Source organism: Bos mutus, chromosome 15 (assembly GCF_027580195.1).
Source record: "Bos mutus isolate GX-2022 chromosome 15, NWIPB_WYAK_1.1, whole genome shotgun sequence".
NCBI lineage: Eukaryota > Metazoa > Chordata > Mammalia > Artiodactyla > Bovidae > Bos > Bos mutus.
In genome coordinates this window covers 45,772,218-45,787,090 of record NC_091631.1, presented here as the reverse complement: position 1 = coordinate 45,787,090, position 14,873 = coordinate 45,772,218, and the positions used below count along the sequence as shown (strand labels likewise).

Below are 14,873 nucleotides of genomic sequence, written 5' to 3'. Positions count from 1 at the left end.
AAGAGTGATATGTGTGGACATGTTTTGTAAACGTCCCTTTGCTGTGCAAGGGGGAAGGAGTATTGTCCTCTTCCTGTGAGTGGCTCACATGGAGGGGATGTATGCTGGAGAGTACAGGTTACATACCCGCATGTCCTGGAGCAGCAACCCGGGGCTCCTCACATGTTACAGGATTTGGAGATGCTGATGGGGAAGTGACCCAGCTCTGGCTCGGATAAGGGGACGAGCACAGCATGCCCTGTAGGGCATCTTTCCTCTTCGTGATCCTCACCCCACGTCTACCTCTCCACACCAAGGAAAAGACCTTTGCAGGCCTTCGATGCCATTCTATCCCATGTGGTAGAGAGCACGGGGCTGAGAGGGCCTCGACTTGTGGATTTTTTTTTTTTTTTGGCTACACTGGGTCTTTGTTGTGGCACCTGGACTTCTCTAGTTGCAGCACGCAGGCTCCAGAGCGCGTGGGCTTAGTTCCCTTGCAGTATGCAGGATCTTCATTCCCCGACCAGGGGTTGAACCCACATTCCCTGCTTTGGAAGGCAGATTCTTAACCACTGGACCACGAGGGAAGTCGCAGCTTGTGGGTTTTAACTGCACAAAGATAAAAATATAATCAGGAGACCTCTTTCTTCTCCTTTGGGAAGATAGAAGTAGAGAAAATGATGAAGTTAGCAAGGACCTTGGAGTACTCCGAGTCTAATTTTTTCTGGCTCATCTTTGTATTTTCACTGTCTAGCACTGTACTTGGCCTTTTGTTATGATCAATAGATGTTCATTGATGAATAAATTAATAACGGGTGAATGAATGATTACTTTTACTCTACTCTTTATAATGAAAGTGTCCTTATTCATGAGTCAGGGAAAATAACCTGCAGGAGATGAGTCCAGAACTGAGTTTTTTGCTGTATGATGGTTTTATTGAGACATAATCTTCCCAGGTATCCTAGTGGTGAAGAACCTGCCTGCCAATGCAAGAGACATAAGAGACTCTGGTTTGATTCCTGGGTGGAGAAGATCCCCTGGAGGAGGGCATGGCAATGCACTCCAGTGTTCTTGCCTGGAGAATCCCATAGACAGAGGAGCCTGGGGGCTATAGTCCATGTGGTTGCAGAGTCAGACACAACTGAAGTGGCTTGGCACACACATAATCTACATGCCATACAATTCAGTCAACTTTAAAGTACACAATTCAGTGTATATTTTAGTATATTTACAAATATGTGCAGTCATCACCCCAACTTTAGAACATTTTCATGACCTTGAAAAGAAACCCATACCCTTTAGATATCACCTTCAATCCCCAGTCCTCCATCCTCTCCCCTCCAGACTAGGCAATCACAAGTCTTTTCTATGCGGAGCTGAGTTTTGAATGGGAACCAGATGCTCTTAGTGAAGACAATTTGGATGTGTTGGCTTGAAGATGGGGATGGTCTTGATGAGGGATGTGGGAAAATGAGGGTAGTGATGTGATGGGCTGACAGACTATGATGTGTGCTGAAGAGTTTGAATTTCAATTAATGAGTCAGTCAACAAAGATGTATTGAGATCCTATGGACAGTGTGCTTTGTCTGCAGAGAGGATTCAACTCAATGGGGAGCCATTGTAGCTTCTGGAACCTGGGAGAGACATGCGCAGAGTGGTATGGGAGGCAGTGAATTCTTGCTGTTCTGTGTGAACCAAGTGTGAGGTGGAGGCTGGAGCCTTGCACAACTCTTCCAGCAGTTACTATTACAGCTGGGGATTGTCATCTTGGCCACTGTTTGACATAAGGTAGCACAGTTTTTTGCTGGCCATGTTGCCCTCTGAGCTCTGTGAATAATGAAGTCTGAAGTTGATGGGGAAGGCTCTTAGAACTAGTACCCGCATGTCTCCCCAGATCCCTTGGCCATAACTGGTTTTGGTGATTGTTTAAAACCCAAATTGAGAGATTTCCCTGGTGGCGAAGTGGATAAGAATCCACCTGCCAATGAAGGGGACACAGGTTCGATCCCTGGTCCGGGGAGGTCCCACATGCCCCAGAACAACTTAGCCCATGCAGCACAACTCCTGAGCCTGCGCTGAAGAGCCCAGGGACCACAATAAACAGTAACCCCCGCTCGCGGCAACTAGAGAAAGCCCAAGAGCAGCAAAGACCCAGCACAGTTAATAAATAAATTAAATTTAAAAAAACCCAAAAACCCAAATTGAGCACCAGAGTCCCTCTCACCTGCTGGAATACAGCAAGAGGTCAGAATTGGACAGAGATACAACTTTTCTGACAGCATCCTGATGTCATTCTGTGGAGGAGGGTGGGAGAGTGCCAAGGAGCGGGTGAGTAGGTGTGGCTGGCTGACTTCGGGCTATCTTTCTGGGGGACACAGAGCATTTCTGTGTCTCCCCAGGACATCCTCCTTAGCACTACCTCTTGCACCGCTTTCCCTTGGCATTTCTGTCTCCTCTTCTCTGTGATGTAGCGACCCTGCCATGTCTTCTGCCCGGCTGTACGTCTGATCTCAGCTGGTACCTCTCACTGACTCTGCAGGCCTGGTGGGCCTGGTTATCTGTCTGCTGCCAGCCTAGCTGACATGCGTGTTTGCAGGTAATGATTACCCATCACTGGGTGTATTTATTAATGTATCTGTTTTAAAACATTCATTTATTTATTTGGCTCCGTCGGGTCTTTGGCGTGTGACTCTGTTGCACCTGGGCCCCCTGCATTGGGAGCGTGGAGTCCTCGCCACTGGACCACCTGGCAAGTCCCTCCTTGGCTTATTTATCTTGAGTCTTCATCCCCTTCCCCTGACCTTAGGAGGGAGTCTTGCTTCCAGTTTTAGCTCAGTTTCCAGGGAGCAATCTGATGAGTGCATCCAGATGCCACACCCATCACTTTGGTGAGGACCCCGCCATATGGGAGAAGCACAGAGAGTGTGAGAAGGAGAGAATTCATGTCTTTCTTCACACAGAGCATCAAAGAGGAGACCTGTGATTTGTCAGCAGATAAAGTAATTGGTGCTGGATAAGGTTAAACTAAACCTCACCCAGACCCTTAATTCCTTGAGGGCGGGACTGTATCTTACTCTTCTGCTAAGAGCCTTAAGTATGCATTTAATCCTCCCTACAAAGCCCCAGGTGGGTTTTTACAGCCAAGGAACCTGAAGTTCAGAGATGCGTTTGCTCTGGTCACACAGAAGCAGGGGTGAGATCTGAGTCATGTTCTTCTAATTCCAGAGACCCGCGCTCTTGGCAGCTCCACAGCACCATCTCCCCAGGGCCTGGGAATGGTTGGCCCTTGCGTATTTGAGATTCCATCCACGTGGAGGGGGTCTTCCCTGGTGGCTCAATGGTAAAGAATCCACCTGCAAAGCAGGAGATGCAGGAGACATGTGTTCTATCCCTGAGTCGGAAATACCCCTGGAGGAGAGCATGGCAACCCACTCCAGTATTCCTGCTTAGAGAATCCCGTGGACAGAGGAGCCTGGAGGGCTACAGCCCTAGGGTCGCAAGGAGTCGACAGGACTGAAGCGACTTAGCACACACACATGCACGCACGTCACATGGAGGGGGAGGTGGGAAGGAGGTCTGAAGAATGGATAGGATGCTGAGACGTGTGTAGGGGCCAGGGGTCGGAGGTCAGCATGGGGATGTGTGAGGGTGGTGCTACCTCCATGGAGGGTGGAACTGCTCCGTGAGAAACAGCCGGCCTTGGGCTGTAGATGAGGTTTCCGGATTCAGACAATTTGCGGAAACAGAGAAGGTAGATCTAAGCCACTGAGAAGGTAGATCTAAGCCCTGTGGGTTGATTCACACTGGCCAGTTTCCTTCATAGCAGTTGATATCTTGATAGTTTCCGTGGTGGTTATACACTCAGCGGGTGCCAGTTCCATATAAGGGGAGAGACTGGGATTTCCGTGGGGTAGATTAACAGGTGATAATTCTGCCTGGCTTGGTTAGTCTCTCCCAGCAACACCAGTTGCTATGCTGGTCACTGATCATTGCTTTTAGGGTAACTCTGGAGTTTTCCTTAAGGCACTAGAAGGGCAGAGCTGCCAGTGGGGAATTTCCTTCCTGACTCCAGTGAGTGAGCCACTGGCCCCTGAAGCAGGTGTTCAGATACAGAGCCAAGCTGGTCCGAGAGCTGGGGAGTGACTGCAGGCTTGCTGTATGTACCAGAGCTTTGTGATGTCTGCAGGCTTTTCCTGGAGCCTCTGGCCTCTTGGGGTGCTTCCCTCTGAAGCCCAGATTGGTGTGGTGACTTGCCAAGGGGCAGTTGGTACCTCGTGTGAAGAGAGATGCTTTTCAGCATGGGAGGAGCTTAATGAACCCTTGTCCTGTGACTTTGGAGCCTGAGGAACCTTTTTTCTCTTAGAGGAGATAGTGAGAGTTCTCAGGGATGAAGGACACAGGGTAGAAAATGGAATGTGGAAGGAAGGCAGGATGGGAGAGGCTTCAAGCTGATGCACAGAGGCCACTTGGACACAGGGTGGGTAGCTGCATGCCGCTTCCTGGAAGAAGTCCTGGTGGCTCAGTGGTGAAGAATCTGCCTGCCCATCCAGGAGACATGGGTTCAATCCCCGGTCCAGGAAGATCCCACATGCCTCGGAGCATCTAAGCCTGGGCGCCACAATTCTTGAGCCTGTGCTCTGGAGCCCATGAGCAGCACCTGCTGAAGCCCGAGTGCCCCAGAGCTCCTGCCCTGCAACTAAAGAAGCCACCGAGATGAGAAGCCCACGCACGGCAAGCCCCTGCTTGTCGCAAAAAGAAAAGCCCATGCAGCAACTAAGACCTATCACGGCCAAAAATAAATAGATAAATATTTTTTAAAAAAAGAAAGTCCCGGTGTCAAGTATTCTCCCCTGTTTTCAGACCCTGTGTCCGGATTTTCAGTTCCGATAATCTGATCAAAGTCATCGCCAGGAAGATGCGGCTGTGCTTTCACTCTGACCAGTGGTAAAGAGGAGAGGGAGGTGGAAACCCGTGGCTTTTTCATTTGAGGCCCTGATACATCTTTTGGGTCAGATGGTTGTGAAGCGCTTTCTTCTGCGTCCTTTGCACTTACTCTAACTGGCTCTAATCAGGTTTTCCACCCTGATTTTGTAGATGAGATAAAGAAATCTGGTGATTAGGCACATCTCAGCGGCAAATCTGGGTTACAGCCTGGAACTCAGGCCTCTGACTTTAACCTCTAACGTTTGGGCTACTTTCTATCTGTCACATCTCTGGAACTTCTTCCAGCCTGGTGCCTCCTTCCTCCATGGTCTGACCACAGAGATTTTTTGCTCTTTCTGTTTTTGGTTCACAAGTTTAGTCAGGAAATGAGGGGGCTGAGCAAGGGGACTGAAAAAAATAATCCACAACCTACTTGTTTTTTCCCTTTTCTTTGCCACTATGCAGAAATAATTTGCCTTGGGGCCCCATTTGGGCAGGGTTGAGTGTGTTAACCCTTTATTGTTTGTTCCAGGAACTCAGGAAATACAGAAAGACAATGGACAGTTAGTTTAATGATACATTTTTGAATCTCAGAGTCTTACAGCTTGTTGTCTTAAAAGGAATTTTTACATTATTGAAGTCAATGAGGGACTTTCCTGGTGGCCCAGTGGTTAAGACTTCATGCTCCCAATGTATGGAGGAACTGATAGCCCACATGCCACATGGTTTGACCAAAAGATTGAAAGAAAAAGTCAGTGATTACTGTGTGTAGTCATATAGCTAGTTAATATCAAACTTTTGGATAGTAGGGAAAAGGAAAAGAGCTCATCATTTTATTAATACTGTGCTAAACCAACCAGTAGTAGTATGCTTGGAATATTATTTCCCAGTATTTTTTTCTCATTCATAGTTTCTTTCTTTTTTTTTTTTTTTAATTTTATTTATTTTATCCTTGACTGTGCTGGGTCCTTGTTGTGGCACGTGGGCTCTTCACTGTGGCTCGTGTGCTCAGCTGCCCCAAGGCATGTGGCATCTTAGTTCCCCAACCAGGGATCAAACCCACATCTCCTGCATAGGAAGGCAGATTCCCAACCACTGGAGCACCAGGGACGTTCTCAGAGTTTCTTTTTAACTGAGAGGCTTTTCACCAACTCTTCTGTATCTTGTACTGGCGGAAGGTTAAGGGAGGACATAAACCCATAGGTCAAGGACAAATAAGTCTGTGAAATAAGGAAAAAGAAGAATTTCTGAAGCATTGTTTCTGGAGGAGTCATCAGGATGAGATATTTCTCTGAAGTGGGGGGATATGAGCCCTCTCATCAAAAAGATACTGTTTAACCTCGTCCTCCTGTTCTGCATGACCCAAGCTTGGTGTGAGTGCCAGTCTGACCCCTCCGAGCAGTCTGCCTTGGTCCAGTAACCATTTGTTTCCCGGCTGGGTCATTATATTCTGGAGCGCTTCCTGACCTCTCTGTTGATTCTCAAGATTTTTGGATGGAATGGCAGTAATAAAGGTTACTCTGAACAGGGTGGAGCTTCTCCAGAGAACAGTTTGCCCTTAGCTTGGGTGATACCATGCCTTTTCCCTGTGTCTACAATGAAGCACGTCTTCCTGACATGTGCAGATCCCATTAGGAAAAAAAAAAAAGATAGTCCCAGGAAGGAGGATTGTACTACCTCTCCTCTCTTGGTCACTTCTTTCTGTGTTTTCAAGCCCAAGATCTAACTGAAATCCTCCATGGTATAATTCAAACACGTTCTCTTATTTTGTCCTCAGCGAAGGTGAGAAGACTATCTGGTCAGTGTCCTTTGAGAATATTCTTTCAGAGACTTATTATTAACAACTCGGGCTGTTGCTTCCAGATTCTAAGAGAAGTCCTCACTGGTTCTCCGGTGGGGACTCTGGGACCCTGCAGGTGCAGTGGGGGGACTGGTGGCCACACGTGTTAAAAAGCAGAGCCAGAATCAGACAGAACAAGGCAGGAAGCGGCCCGCCCATTCAGAAAGTTCTCAGGAACACTGGACAGTTCTCCGAAGTGCCTTCTCCATGCCTGGACTGCTCCCCAAAATGTCTCTGTTTGTCGACACCAGACAGTTCAGGCTGAAAATGTAGATAATTCAGGAGAAGTAATTCTCAAGTTCAACAAACACTTTTGGACACTTGCAGAGAATCAGCTGCTGTCCTGTATACTTGGGGCACAAAGATGGAGACAAGTGGCCCTTCCTTGAGGAGTTCATAGCCTTTGGGGGAGACCAATGTGCAAAAAATAATTTCAGTAGCATATGGAATTCTGACTAAAACATAAAAAGTAGGTCTGAGGAAAAGATTTGCTCGGAGGGAGAAGGGAGGAGGGTCCTGGGACCTAGGTTTCACTCCTGCTTAGACTTTTCTCGGACTCAGCTGCCACCTGTTAGTACCTGCAGCTCTGGTTCTCCTTCGCTGTCAGAGAATCTAGTCTTCATGGTGGGTGAGGTTTGTTCAGTCATTTATCTCTTTTTTAAAAATATTTATTTACTTATATCACCCCACTCCAGTACTCTTGCCTGGAAAATACTATGGGCGGAGGAGCCTGGTAGGCTGTAGTCCATGGGGTCGCTAGGAGTTGGACACGACTGAGAGACTTCACTTTCACTTTTCACTTTCCTGCATTGGAGAAGGAAATGGCAACCCACTCCAGTGTTCTTGCCTGGAGAATCCCAGGAACGGGGGAGCCTGGTGGGCTGCCGTCTCTGGGGTCACACAGAGTCGGACACGACTGAAGTGACTTAGCATTTACTTATATGGTTGCATCAGATCTTAGCTGTAACAGTTGGAATCTTTGTTGAATCACGCAGGATATTTTGTTGTAGTGCATAGGCTCAGTAGTTGCGGCGCATAGACTCCAGAGGTCATGGGCTCAGTAGTTGCCTTGTGGCATGTGGGATCTTAGTTTCCTGACCGGGGATTGAACCCTTATCCTCTGCATTGCAAAGTGGGTTCTTAACCACTGGACCACCAGGGAAATCTCCAGTCATTTCAACTTTGAGCAGACTGGGAAGGTCCAAGGCTAGGAGGCTGGTCAGTGGCAGAGATAGCTCTAGAAGAGATCTGCAACCTTACTGTGTGATCCCCCGACTCCACGTCCCAAGGAGCTCATCTTTGCCCAGGATGGAGCCATATCTTCATCAGTGAACCCAGGAAGCTCCGGCAGGCCTTGTCTGTTGTTAGGGGCAGGATGACGGTTTGTCCTAGACGAATGCCCTCGCTCACATCAGTCCAAGGGATTGTCTGAGGCACCATGGGAGTGGAGGCTCTGCTTTAATTTTAATTTTTTTTTTTTTACTATGTGAGCCTAGACAGGTTACTCAGGCTCTCTGGGCCTCAGTGTCTTTTCTTGTTTGTAATATGGAGTTGTGACACAGAATTAAGTACACGTGTCTGAAGAATCATGCTGTTTTTGTCATTAGTTAATAACTGATTTCTTTGGTGGTCTATGAGGCTTCTGAGTCTGCTCCTCTGGTTAGGGTAAGCTGAAATAGCAGTTTGTTGTTTCTTTGATGAGATGTCACTTTTCTGATCTATTAATAGGCACTGAAAATGAGTTTATGATTTTATAACTTGTGTCTGCTCTTGGCTGTCTCGTCTCTTTGTTGTTGGTCTGCTTAAGGCTTTGAATCTAGGTTTATTTCTCCTTCTCTATCTCCCCTCACTCTCCCACCTCTCTCCTCCTCCAAAATCTACGTATTATCCTTGGGCTATTTTATTCACTCTTTTGAATTTAGTCATTCCCTCATGATGAGCAGTCTCACATACACATCTCAGACCTCATTTCTTTCCTGAGCTTTAGGCTCAGCCCTTCAGCTGGCTGATGGACATGTCCATTGGAATGTTCTTCAAAGCAGTTCGTAACTTAACTCTTCATCTTTCCCTCCAAACCAGTTCCCCTCTGTTCCTTGTGGTGGGGGTTGGTACCCTTCAGTTTCACCAGGTTTCCTTCCCTGGAAGAAAGTCTGTCTTCTCACCTCTCCCACTGTTACAGCTCCCTGGGCCACCACCGTCTCTCTCATGTATTTTTCAGGCATCTGCAGCCACAGTGGTCCTCATGGCTTCACTTCTGCTCCCCTTCCTGCTTCCTTCATTGCCACTCCCAGTCCTCGGCCTCCAGCCAGAGTAACCATTCAGTGCCACAGATGAGATCTTCCTTTTATTTCCTGTTTATTTATTAATTAATTTTTTTGGCTGCATCAGCTCTTGGTTGTGTCACACGGGATCTTTTGTTGAGGTGTATGAACTTCCTGGTTGTGGTGCACAGGCTGAGTTGCTTCAGGGCATGTGGGATCTTAGTTCCCTGACCAGGGATCGAACCCCTGTCCCCTGTGTGGCCGGGCAGATTCTTAACCACTGGACCACCAGGGAAGTCCCAGGGATGCTTCCTTTTATTTCCAGGTCTTCACAGACATCGTTCTTCCACACAGAATTCCTCCTTTGTAACACTGACTTGCTTGGCCATCTTGCCCTTCATCTCCTTTGTATCTTAGCTTAGTTACCCTCTCCTCTGGCAAGTATTTCCTCACTGGGGTATTTATTACAAATCTGTATTCTTAAGTTGTGACTGTTTGGTCTCATTGTATCTTTCACTGAATCAGAAGCTATGAAGGTTGAGTTAATTTTGTTCAGTGCTTGTTTTATTCAGTACCTGCTGGACTCTTTGCATGGATCCTAGTAGGAGCCCAGTAAACATATACTTATAGAGTGAATAGTCAAATGGATGAAGAGCTGTAAGGAAATTTGATTTTCATGAAATTCTATTGGAAATCGTGTTATAAAGCAAAAAGTCCTCTTGAAGTTGAATAATTATGCCATTTATGTAAATCTGGATTGCTGCATGTTGTTGGTCTGTTTTAAGCCTGTTGATTTCTTTCATGGTTTTTCCTTTGTGCTGTGTCTTCCCTCAGACTGTGAGTGCTCACAGACCAGATACGGCTGCTGTTGTAAGGGTGGTCTCTATTCCAGGAGACAAACTTGGGCATCATGAGGTGGAGAGTGGTTGACCTCTCCCAAAACAAGACTCCAGAGTGCAAGGGCACTTTGGGAACAATGTTTTGACTTATGGTCAACCTTATGGCTTATGGGGCCCAGGTAGTGACTAGCCTTTTCCCACTGAGGACCTGTGGCAGCTTTGAAGGCTATTTTTATTTTTGGATCTGTGATTGCCATGATAATACTCCTTTTCCTAGTTTTCTCTGAGTCTTCTAATTCTAGGTCGGGGCAACGGTTGTTCTACTTGCAGGAGAGAAGGATTTTGTGATAGATGCACCCTTCCTTCTACCCCTTTTCCCCCCTACTTAGTCCAATCAGTGTTTATTGAACACATAGGACATGCCAAGTACTGTTCTAGACACCAGAAACAATAGAGAACAAAACAGTTTCTGCCCTAGCAGAATATGCATCCTAGGGAGGAGAGAGAGAGACGATAAACATGTGTTTGTTAACAACATTGATCCCTATTTATTATTGTTATTTAATTAATTTATTTATTTTTGGCTGTGCTGAGTTGTCATTGCTGCCTCCAGGTTTTCTCTAGCTGCGGCAAGCAGAGTCCACTCGCTAGTTGCACGGGCTTCTCATTGCGGTGGCTTCTCTTGCTGCAGAGCACAGGCTCTTGGGTGCGCGGGATTCAGTAGTTGCAACACGTGGGCTCAGTGGTTGCCACTTGAGAGGGGTCTAGAGCGTGGGCTCAGTAGTTGTGGTGCATGGGCTCAGTTGCTCCTCGTTAAGTGAAATCCTTCCAGACCAGGGATCAAACCCATGATGCCTGCATTGGCAGGCGGATTCTTAACCACTGGACCACCCTGGAAGAATCCGTGTGTTTTCTAAAACTGGAAAATCAGGAGCTGTGAAAGGAGCGTCTTCTACCCCACTCTGGAGAGAGAGATGATGGGGTTGAGCTGGGGCCCGACTCCCCTCCCCATGATAGTGCAACTTCATTCAGTTCTAGAATGCAGATGCACCTGCTGCTCTGACCTCTCCCAAGACCTCGGGAGACACGCTATGAAGCTGGGCCTCTCTCTGCAGCTGTCAGGCGCCAGAGCAGTTGTTCTCTGGGTGTTTTGCTTCTTTCCTCCTCTTAGTGTTAATGGAAGCCAAGAGCCAAAGGGCTGCCAATACACATGGCCCTTCTTTTTTATTTTTTTATATCACAACATTGTTTATTATGTGAATTTTTTACAATACAAACAAAAAAATACAGAATTGCAATATATGAATACAGCTAAATGCAGAATGATGACTTTTTTTCCTTTTCAAGAGGCCATAATTCCCATTTCTAGTAAAAGACTGCACATAGGTAGAAATAGGTTGGTTGTTAGCTTCACAATTTTGCTTAGAAATGATATATATATGCATTTTCCCCCCTGCTACTTACCATAAAGAGTAAAAAGGGAATTAAAGGAAAGTTTCCTTGTTGGTTCCTATCATATGAAAGATGGTATATTCTATTTTTTAGCAGGGCCAATGTAACACATGGCCCTTCATTATGCCAAGTCCTGACAGCCTTGAAGGCAGGTTGGGAATGCCATTGATTGGGGCACTCCAGAGTGTGGAGCCTTGAACTGGGAGCTGGGGAGGAGGGTGGTGCAGAGGAAAGAAGGGGTGCTGATGCCTGCTGTTGGGAGATTCCGGTCAGAGCGGCAGACAGTGGTGCCCACTTGGACATGAAGAAACACAGTGCTCATCATAGTGATGTAATCATCTCTTAATCTGGGGGCGCATTTGATCCTTTTCAGTGTGATTTACAAGGCCCTGGGCTCTGGAAGGTGGCACAGGATATAATTATTCTTTGTATTTGCTGCACCTGCCATGGTGCCTGGCACACACCGAGCCTTTCAGTAATATGCTTCTGGCATGACAACCTACCACTTCATTTGTCCCCACATCCTATGGGGTAGATGTAACAAGTATGCCCACTTGGAAGGGAATTGAAGCTCTGAAACGTGCTTACGTCCATGCAGTTGAGTAATGATGGAAACCTGACTCAGAAAGGTTGTGTCCCGGCAGCTTTAATTCAGGCCTTTTCCGTCTTGTACAAACATAAGTGCATCTGGCACTGTACCCAGGCTGATGTTCATGTGCTGACAGTGTGGGTCAGCAGACACAACTGAGCGACTCACACACACACACACACACACACACACACATTCGGCCTTCTTTAGGCTGGCACAGTGAGAAGAGTCCAAATTCTACAAAAATCTGACAGCTTGGCTGCAGTGTACCTGCCACTGAGCTCTGACTGGCCTCTGTGCTTTGAAGAGTTCAGTCTAGTATATTTATTATTCATCCCCTCATTTGTTCAACTGCAGGTTTTAATTGGGCGTCTATTAGGCAGTCAATGCCAATCATAGAAATAAATGTAAAATTTAAAAATGTGACTGGTGTCTCCACAGAGGGGACAGCAGTAGCTGTTCCCTTGTTAGTCCTGGTTATTGACCAGCCCTTGCTGTGAAGGACATCCTCTCTGTGGACAGTCTTCCTGAGGAAGTGGGGTTGGATGGACGTTTTATTTTAGGAGAGGAGAAGCAGTTTCCTCTCAGCGAAGGACCTAGCTCATTCATCTCAGAGTAGGCGAAGGTGGCCTGTGTTTTGTTGGCTGGAGAACTCTGGCTGTGGACATGGGGTAACCAGTGGTTTTTCTGCTCCTCCCTCTTTATACTGGACATGGAACCACTGATGCTTTGGTTTCTACAGCAGACGGTGGGCACGGAAAACTAAAAATTCTGTTTCTCACAAGCATCATTGATGCAGTGATTCAGAACTTAGGCATTTGGGGCTTAATTAACTATGCATTTTTCTCCCTTGTAGCCACAGAGAATCTGGAGTCCTAGAGCCTCTACCTCCCATTTTCCACTAGATTAAGGCCCCTATGGGTGACAGGTGCTGTTAAGTCACTTTTACTTCTTAATCAGCTCAGTTGTGTCCTTAGTATTTCTTACTAAGAAATAGTTGGCACAATGCAGGAAACTGCAAACCTCACTCCTCCAGGTTAAGTGGATCAGTACTGGGGGATGAATGAACTACTGAGCCTTTAAAAATAAATGTATGTTTAATAGATATAAACATTACATATGTGTGTATGTATATATACACAGGGGCTTCCCTGGTGGCTCAGTGGTTAAAAAAAAACAAACCCACCTGCCAATGTAGGAAACAAGGGTTCAATCCTGGGGTTGGGAAGATCCCCTGGAGAAGGAAATGGCAACCTGCTCTAGGATTCTTGCCTGGGAAAATCCCATGAAGAAAGGAGCCTGGTGGGCTGCAGTCCATGGGGCCTCAAAAGAGCTGGACATGACTGAACAGCTCAATATATACATATTCATATGATTTTGCATATAATTTTAAATTATACATATTATATAGTAGTAGCGTTAGTTGCTCAGTCAAGTCTGACTCTTTGCAACCCCACGGACCATAGCCTGCCAGGCCCCTCTGTCCATGGGATTCTCCAGGCAAGAATGCTGGAGTGAGTTGCCATTTCTCCAGAAGATCTTCCTGACCAGGGATCGAACCTGAGTCTCCTACATTGCAGGCAGATTCTTTACCATCTGAGCTACAGGGAAGTCCCTGTATATACATATAATTTTAAACCCTGGGTGTTCCCTAGGGCAGGGGTCCCCAACCGGTCCATGGCCTGTTTGGAACCAGGCTGCACAGCAGGAGGTGAGCAGTGGGTGAGCAAGTGAAGCTTCATCTGTATTTACAGCCTCTCCTCATCACTTACATTACACCTGAGGGCATTAGATTCTCATAGGGGTGCAAACCAAAATGAGATTACAGAGTAGACTGGACATCAGCAATACACTTTGGGTGTTACTGTCTCCCATCACCCCTAGATGGACCGTCTAGTTGCAGGAAATAAACAAGCTCAGGGCTCCCACTGATTTTCATTATGGTGAGTTATATAAAAAAGGTGGTGGTGCTGAGAAGACTCTTGAGAGTCCCTTGGACTGCAAGGAGATCAAATTATTCAATCATAAAGGAAATCAACCCTGAATATTCATTGGAAGAACTGATGCTGAAACTGAAGCTCCAGTATTCTGGCTACCTGATGCAAAGAGCCGACTCATAAGAAGAGACCCTGATGCTGGGAAAGATTGAAGGTGGGAGAAGGGGGTGACAGAGGATGAGATGGTTGGATAGCATCTCTGACTCAATAGACATGAGTTTGTGAAAACTCCAGGAGATAGTGAAGGACAGGGAAGCCTGGCATGCTTCAGTCCATGGGGTCATAAAGAGTCAGACACTTAGTGACTGAACAACAAGTTTCGCAATATAATAGTGACAGAAGTCAAATGCACCATGGATGTAATGTACTTGAATCATCCTGAAACCACAGCCCTCCCCCGTTCTTGGAAAAATCGTCTTCCACGAAACCGGTCTCTGGTGCCAAGAAAGTTGGGGACCGCTGCCCTAGAACAAGTGAGGTCCTCATTGGCTGTGGGATGGTGACTCAGCTTTAACCAGCAAAACAAAAAAAAATTTAATTTGCCTATTGAATACTATCTTTGCCTTGATGTCAGCATTCAAGTTAGTTCCATCTACCTCAGAGAGACTTAGAGACTTGGCCTGGCCTGTTCTGAGTGAGGGCAGGTAAGCCCACCTGCAGCTGAGTGATGGCGCATCTGGAGTCACAGGTGGCCACTGATTGTGAATTAGAGAGTGATGGGGGCAGCTGAGGAAGAGCATGTGTCATTTCTTTGCAAAACACTGTCGCTAACTTCCCAGGCCTACACTGTTCCTCTCAGTGTCTACACAAATGGCTTTCCATGGATCCCCTCTGACTTTTATCCCAGTAGTAATTTGCAGCCTGCTTCCATGGGGTAAAATTCCAGCCCACAGCAAGTTGTCTTCCCTTAGATTGCTCTGTGTCATGAGTTTCCTCCTCTATGAATAGAGGATCTTGGTAATACCCACCTTGTAGGTTGGTTTGAGGATGAAC

At 46.7% G+C, this 14,873-nt stretch overlaps 1 protein-coding gene across 2 annotated transcripts in view; it reads left to right on the top strand.

The window, feature by feature from the left end:
• The window catches only part of GRAMD1B (GRAM domain containing 1B), a 188,308-nt gene that overhangs the window by 4,353 nt on the left and 169,082 nt on the right, over positions 1–14,873 (top strand). The gene's annotated exons all lie outside the window — the stretch shown is intronic.